This window comes from Nomia melanderi, unplaced genomic scaffold, assembly GCF_051020985.1.
Source record: "Nomia melanderi isolate GNS246 unplaced genomic scaffold, iyNomMela1 scaffold0427, whole genome shotgun sequence".
Taxonomy (NCBI): domain Eukaryota; kingdom Metazoa; phylum Arthropoda; class Insecta; order Hymenoptera; family Halictidae; genus Nomia; species Nomia melanderi.
This window is the reverse complement of record NW_027475542.1, coordinates 1-7500: the sequence shown is the minus strand read 5'-3', so window position 1 is coordinate 7500 and position 7500 is coordinate 1. Positions and strand designations below refer to the sequence as shown.

The window sequence follows — 7500 nt, the reverse complement described above, 5'->3', positions numbered from 1 at the left end:
CAGTGGAGCGGTATCCGCGGGCGGTCGTAATTGAACGACGCACGACGCCGCGAACACTCACGCGAGTCCATACAAACGATTCCGATCGTTTTGCAACAACTAGAACGTACACTGTCCGTGAAATTCACAGAATTTTCGCGTGTCCGCGACAAACGCCGACGAGACACCCATCGTTCGCTCGTACGTAGCATCCTTCTCTTAACCCGACTCAGAGACGTTCTTTGCGCCCTTCGGTAAAAAAACGTTCGATCCGAAGAGGTGAACGACGGCGGGGATTTGACAGAGCTACGCAAGCAGTGTATGGTACGTAAACGACCCTCAGCCAGGCGTGGTCCAGGAATTGTATCCGTGGACCGCAATGTGCGTTCGAAATGTCGATGTTCATGTGTCCTGCAGTTCACACGTTGACGCGCAATTAGCTGCGTTCTTCATCGACCCACGAGCCAAGTGATCCACCGTTCAGGGTAATCGTATAAATTTTATATTTCACATATATAATTTTATTCTCACTTGTTCGACCTAATATCTCTCTTCTTTCAAAGAGAAGATAAAAGTTGATACCTGAATCTCCGACCAGCGCGCGAAGGAGATTCAGGCGTCGCCTTGGAGACGACACCGAAGCCTTTCGAGACGAAAAACGTTCAAGTAATATGTATATATTTCTCGACGTTCCGGGCGTATAGTGCATTCAAAAACCCGCGAAAGACGCAGAAGACTCGCACGCGTGGAAACGACGGGGATATATTTTGTATCCTACCCGATACTGAATCCATCGCGTGCAGTCGACCCTCGCGTTCTTCCGATCAGACGCATCTATTGTTGCGCGCATGTTTTCGCGTCGCATCGCGCGAAACGTTGCACGAATCGTACCGATCGATCGATTGAAAGCAAATAATGAAAAAAGACTTCACAGCTGGCTCTTTGCCGGTCATTCGTCCCATGTTATCTCTTGCCGCGAAATTGGCGCGCAAGAGTTGGGTGTCAGACGCGCGGCTTTAAAACGAGCTTCACGGCCGGTCCCTTCGTTACCGCTTTCGTTCTTTCTCTCGGAACGACCATGAACGAACACGACGAGCGACGCTACGGCATACACACGTCCACGGATTCGATTAAAAAAACAGACTTCACAGCTGGCTCTTTGCCGGTCATTCGTCCCATATTATCTCTTGCCGCGAAATTGGCGCGCAAGAGTTGGGTGTCAGACGCACGGCTTTAAAACGAGCTTCACGGCCGGTCCTCTCAATTCCGTGTACGGTACACGCAAGATGCGGGTTCCACTTCCAGACTACCCGGTCCCTTCTCTCTACGAGAATCGATAGTAGAAGAACGGCTCGAAAACGCGTCTCAGAGACTAGGGGAAAAGAAGCGGTATGCGAGCGAAACGAAAACGCATTATGGAAACGTCGCGAAACAATGTTCGACGGTTGCTCGGTTCCAATCGTGCGGCCGTTTCAATTTCTCGTGCGCTTCACCGTCCCTCCGTAACTCTGGCCGATCGCGTATACCGAAGAGCCGACACGCGCAAAAACCACAGGCATTGTATACTGTGTATATATATATATATATGTTACAGTCACAGCCTTCGCGCGTTTTACTCTCCGACGCGGGGTTTCCACGACGAAAGAGAGACAGTTTCGTGGCGGGTGACTCGGCCGAATCGCTACGACGGGTATTTCTATTATAGAACGAATCATCGCCACCCTTTACCAGTGCCCGACGAAGGAATCACAAGGTCATCTGGAGTTTACAATGCCAGCGACGGTAATTCCAACGAAGACCCGATAAGTCAACTCATCGTTCTATTTCTCCCCGTACAGAAAAGCGAATCGACGCTAATGCACCTCGCGCAAGCACGAACGTTCTCTTCGCGTGGATCGTCCCATCGTCCAAAGATGTAAAGACGCATTGGAGATCGTGGTCTCTGGCGGGCTCATTGCACGCCCCACTGCATATCTTTCCTCGAATCGAGAATGATTCGTCCACTAAGGCTGCGAAACTACGCGTCGAGGAAACTAGGGGAAAGAAGCGGGATGCGAGCGAAACGACAATACATTATGGAAACGTCGCGAAACAATGTTCGGCGGTTGCTCGTTTCCTCCTGCGGACGTTTCATTGCTCGGGCGCTTCACGTCCCTCCGTAACCTTCGCGCGATCGCGTGCCCCGGAGAGCCGGCAACCGGTGAACCACAGGCGTATAAACTATAGTCTTCTATAGCAAGCCTTCGGCGGTTACTCTCCGACGCGGGGATTCCACGACGAGAGAGAATTTCGTGGCGGGTGACATCGGTCGAAACGCTACGACGGGTATTTCTATTATAGAACGAATCATCGCCACCCTTTACCAGTGCCCGACGAAGGAATCACAAGGTCATCTGGAGTTTACAATGCCAGCGACGGTAATTCCAACGAAGACCCGATAAGTCAACTCATCGTTCTATTTCTCCCCGTACAGACAAGCGAATCAACGCTATCGCACCTCACGCATGCACGAACGTTCTCTTCGCGTGAATCGTCCCATCGTCGAAAGATATAGCCGCTTGGAGATCGTGGCCCATCAAGTTCTTCCGTAACTCCTGCGCGATCGCGTACCCCGGAGAGCAGGCAACCGGTGAACCACAGGCGTATAAACTATAGTCTTCTATAGCAAGCCTTCGCGTTTACTCTACGACGCGGGGATTCCACGACGAGAGAGATTTTCGTGGCGGGTGACACGGCCGAATCGCTACGACGGGTATTTCTATTATAGAACGAATCATCGCCACCCTTTACCAGTGCCCGACGAAGGAATCACAAGGTCATCTGGAGTTTACAATGCCAGCGACGGTAATTCCAACGAAGACCCGATAAGTCAACTCATCGTTCTATTTCTCCCCGTACAGAAAAGCGAATCGGCGCTATCGCACCTCACGCAAGCAGGAATGATCTCTTCGCGTGGATCGTCCCATCGTCGAAAGATGTAAGACGTACAGAAATCGTGGTCCATCACGATTATTCGTAACTCTCCGAGTCGCGTATCTGAGAGTAGGGCAAACGGAGAACCACAGGCATAAATAATACTATATATTTCTTATATAGTTAGCCTTCGCGTTTTACTCTCCGACATGGGGATTCCACGACGAGAGAGAGTTTCGTGGCGGGTGACTCGGCCGAATCGCTACGACGGGTATTTCTATTATAGAACGAATCATCGCCACCCTTTACCAGTGCCCGACGAAGGAATCACAAGGTCATCTGGAGTTTACAATGCCAGCGACGGTAATTCCAACGAAGACCCGATAAGTCAACTCATCGTTCTATTTCTCCCCGTACAGAAAAGCGAATCGACGCTATCGCACCTCGCGCGAGCACGTAACTACTCTTCGCGTGGATCGTCCCATCGTCGAAAGATGTAAGACGCACGGAAATCGTGGCCCATCAACGTTTTTTTGTAACTCTGCCGATCGCGTATCACAGAGCCGAGACGCACATACCACAGGCGTATAATACCGTTTTCTTTCGTATGGTAAGCCTTCGCGTTTACTCTTCGGCGCGGGGTTTCCACGTCGAGAGAGACTTTCGTGGCGGGTGACATCGGTCGAAACGCTACGACGGGTATTACTATTATAGAACGAATCATCGCCACCCTTTACCAGTGCCCGACGAAGGAATCACAAGGTCATCTGGAGTTTACAATGCCAGCGACGGTAATTCCAACGAAGACCCGATAAGTCAACTCAACGTTCTATTTCTCCCCGTACAGAAAAGCGAATCGACGCTGTTGCACCTCACGCAAGCACGAACGTTCTCTTCGCGTGGATCGTCCCATCGTCGAAAGATGTAAGACGCACGGAAATCGTGGCACATCACGTGTTTTCGGAACTCTGTCGACCGCGTATCTCAGAGACGACGCGCGCGAACCACTGGCATATACTATTATATATCGCGTTTTACCCTCCGACGCGGGGATTCCACGACGAGAGAGAGTTTCGTGAGCGGGTTGACTCGGAAGAAACGCTACGACGGGTATTTCTATTGTAGAACGCATCATCGCCACCCTTTACCAGTGCCCGACGAAGGAATCACAAGGTCATCTGGAGTTTACAATGCCAGCGACGGTAATTCCAACGAAGACCCGATAAGTCAACTCAACGTTCTATTTCTCCCCGTACAGAAAAGCGAATCGACGCAATCGCACCATACGCGTGCACGTAAACAACTCTTCGCGTGGATCGTCCCATCGTCGAGAGACGTAAGTTTTCATAGTATGAATTCGCGTTTTACTCTCCGACGCGGGGATTCCACGACGAGAGAGAGTTTCGTGAGCGGGTTGACTCGGAAGAAACGCTACGACGGGTATTTCTATTATAGAACGAATCATCGCCACCCTTTACCAGTGCCCGACGAAGGAATCACAAGGTCATCTGGAGTTTACAATGCCAGCGACGGTAATTCCAACGAAGACCCGATAAGTCAACTCAACGTTCTATTGCTCCCCGTACAGAAAAGCGAATCGACGCAATCGCACCATACGCGTGCACGTAACAACTCTTCGCGTGGATCGTCCCATCGTCGAGAGACGTAAGTTTCCATACTATGAATTCGCGTTTTACTCTCCGACGCGGGGATTCCACGACGAGAGAGAGTTTCGTGAGCGGGTTGACTCGGAAGAAACGCTACGACGGGTATTTCTATTATAGAACGAATCATCGCCACCCTTTACCAGTGCCCGACGAAGGAATCACAAGGTCATCTGGAGTTTACAATGCCAGCGACGGTAATTCCAACGAAGACCCGATAAGTCAACTCAACGTTCTATTACTCCCCGTACAGAAAAGCGAATCGACGCAATCGCACCATACGCGTGCACGTAACAACTCTTCGCGTGGATCGTCCCATCGTCGAGAGACGTAAGTTTCATAGTAAGCCTTCGGCGTTTTACTCTCCGACGCGGGGATTCCACGACGAGAGAGAGAGTTTCGTGAGCGGGTTGACTCGGAAGAAACGCTACGACGGGTATTTCTATTATAGAACGCATCATCGCCACCCTTTACCAGTGCCCGACGAAGGAATCACAAGGTCATCTGGAGTTTACAATGCCAGCGACGGTAATTCCAACGAAGACCCGATAAGTCAACTCAACGTTCTATTTCTCCCCGTACAGAAAAGCGAATCGACGCAATCGCACCATACGCGTGCACGTAAACAACTCTTCGCGTGGATCGTCCCATCGTCGAGAGACGTAAGTTTTCATAGTATGAATTCGCGTTTTACTCTCCGACGCGGGGATTCCACGACGAGAGAGAGTTTCGTGAGCGGGTTGACTCGGAAGAAACGCTACGACGGGTATTTCTATTATAGAACGCATCATCGCCACCCTTTACCAGTGCCCGACGAAGGAATCACAAGGTCATCTGGAGTTTACAATGCCAGCGACGGTAATTCCAACGAAGACCCGATAAGTCAACTCAACGTTCTATTACTCCCCGTACAGAAAAGCGAATCGACGCAATCGCACCATACGCGTGCACGTAACAACTCTTCGCGTGGATCGTCCCATCGTCGAGAGACGTAAGTTTCCATACTATGAATTCGCGTTTTACTCTCCGACGCGGGGATTCCACGACGAGAGAGTGTTTCGTGAGCGGGTTGACTCGGAAGAAACGCTACGACGGGTATTTCTATTATAGAACGCATCATCGCCACCCTTTACCAGTGCCCGACGAAGGAATCACAAGGTCATCTGGAGTTTACAATGCCAGCGACGGTAATTCCAACGAAGACCCGATAAGTCAACTCAACGTTCTATTGCTCCCCGTACAGAAAAGCGAATCGACGCAATCGCACCATACGCGTGCACGTAACAACTCTTCGCGTGGATCGTCCCATCGTCGAGAGACGTAAGTTTCATAAGTAAGCCTTCGGCGTTTTACTCTCCGACGCGGGGATTCCACGACGAGAGAGTGTTTCGTGGCGGGTGACTAGGCCGAAACGCTACGACGGGTATTTCTATTATAGAACGAATCATCGCCACCCTTTACCAGTGCCCGACGAAGGAATCACAAGGTCATCTGGAGTTTACAATGCCAGCGACGGTAATTCCAACGAAGACCCGATAAGTCAGCTCATCGTTCTATTTCTCCCCGTACAGAAAAGCGAATCGACGCTATCGCACCTCGCGCGAGCACGTAACAACTCTTCGCGTGGATCGTCCCATCGTCGAGAGACGTAAGACGCACGGAAATCGTGGTTCATCGCGTCTTTTCCTACTCTCTTGAATCGCAATTTCGTATAGAGCCTACACACGCGAACCACCGGCATATACTATTTCTTCTCTCATAGTAAGCCTTCGCGCGTTTTACTCTCCGACGCGGGGATTCCACGACGAGAGAGTGTTTCGTGGCGGGTGTCTCGGCCGAATCGCTACGACGGGTATTTCTATTATAGAACGAATCATCGCCACCCTTTACCAGTGCCCGACGAAGGAATCACAAGGTCATCTGGAGTTTACAATGCCAGCGACGGTAATTCCAACGAAGACCCGATAAGTCAACTCATCGTTCTATTTCTCCCCGTACAGAAAAGCGAATCGACGCTATCGCACCTCGCGCGAGCACGAAACAACTCTTCGCGTGGATCGTCCCATCGTCGAAAGATGTAAGACGCACGGAAATCGTGGTTCGGCGGGCTCTATGCGCCTTGTTCAAAGTAAAAAAAAAAAATTTCGACGGACGGGAGAAGTGTATTTCTCCGCGCGTAAGCCGTTCGAAATTTCCGACGGACGGGAGATGAACTCTCCGCGCGTAAGCCGTCTAGTCATACAGCAGAGCAGGTATCGAGATACCTCTCTGTGCATGATCGTTCAAGTATTTTTCACGAGGAAGCGTTGTTGCACGTTTATCGCTCCTTCCTCCTCTGTATATATAATATTATTTCTCTTGTGTATCGAGTGTGTGCAGAAATTGAACTCGTACACTTATATATATATATGTATGTATCTTCGCTCCTTTTTATATTATCTTTCGCTCCACTCTTTATATTTCTCATGTTTCCTTCTTTCGGTCAGTTCTTGTAGTGTATTTTGCTCGTTAATGATCCTTCCGCAGGTTCACCTACGGAAACCTTGTTACGACTTTTACTTCCTCTAAATGATCAAGTTTGGTCATCTTCCCGGCAACATCGGCAATGCAACAACATTGCCGCGCACCAGTCCGAAGACCTCACTAAATCATTCAATCGGTAGTAGCGACGGGCGGTGTGTACAAAGGGCAGGGACGTAATCAACGCGAGCTTATGACTCGCGCTTACTGGGAATTCCTCGTTCATGGGGAAAAATTGCAAGCCCCAATCCCTAGCACGAAGGAGGTTCAGCGGGTTACCCGGGCCTTTCGGCCAGGGAAAACACGCTGATTCCTTCAGTGTAGCGCGCGTGCGGCCCAGAACATCTAAGGGCATCACAGACCTGTTATTGCTCAATCTCGTGCGGCTAGAAGCCGCCTGTCCCTCTAAGAAGATTTGTTTGTA

General features: G+C 50.4%; 1 non-coding gene across 1 annotated transcript; it reads right to left on the bottom strand.

Moving 5' to 3' along the window:
• Positions 1-312: 312 nt before the first annotated feature.
• Positions 313-467, bottom strand: LOC143176221 (5.8S ribosomal RNA). The gene has a single exon (XR_013000802.1). It is a non-coding gene; the product is annotated as a 5.8S ribosomal RNA (ribosomal RNA).
• Positions 468-7500: the final 7033 nt, after the last annotated feature.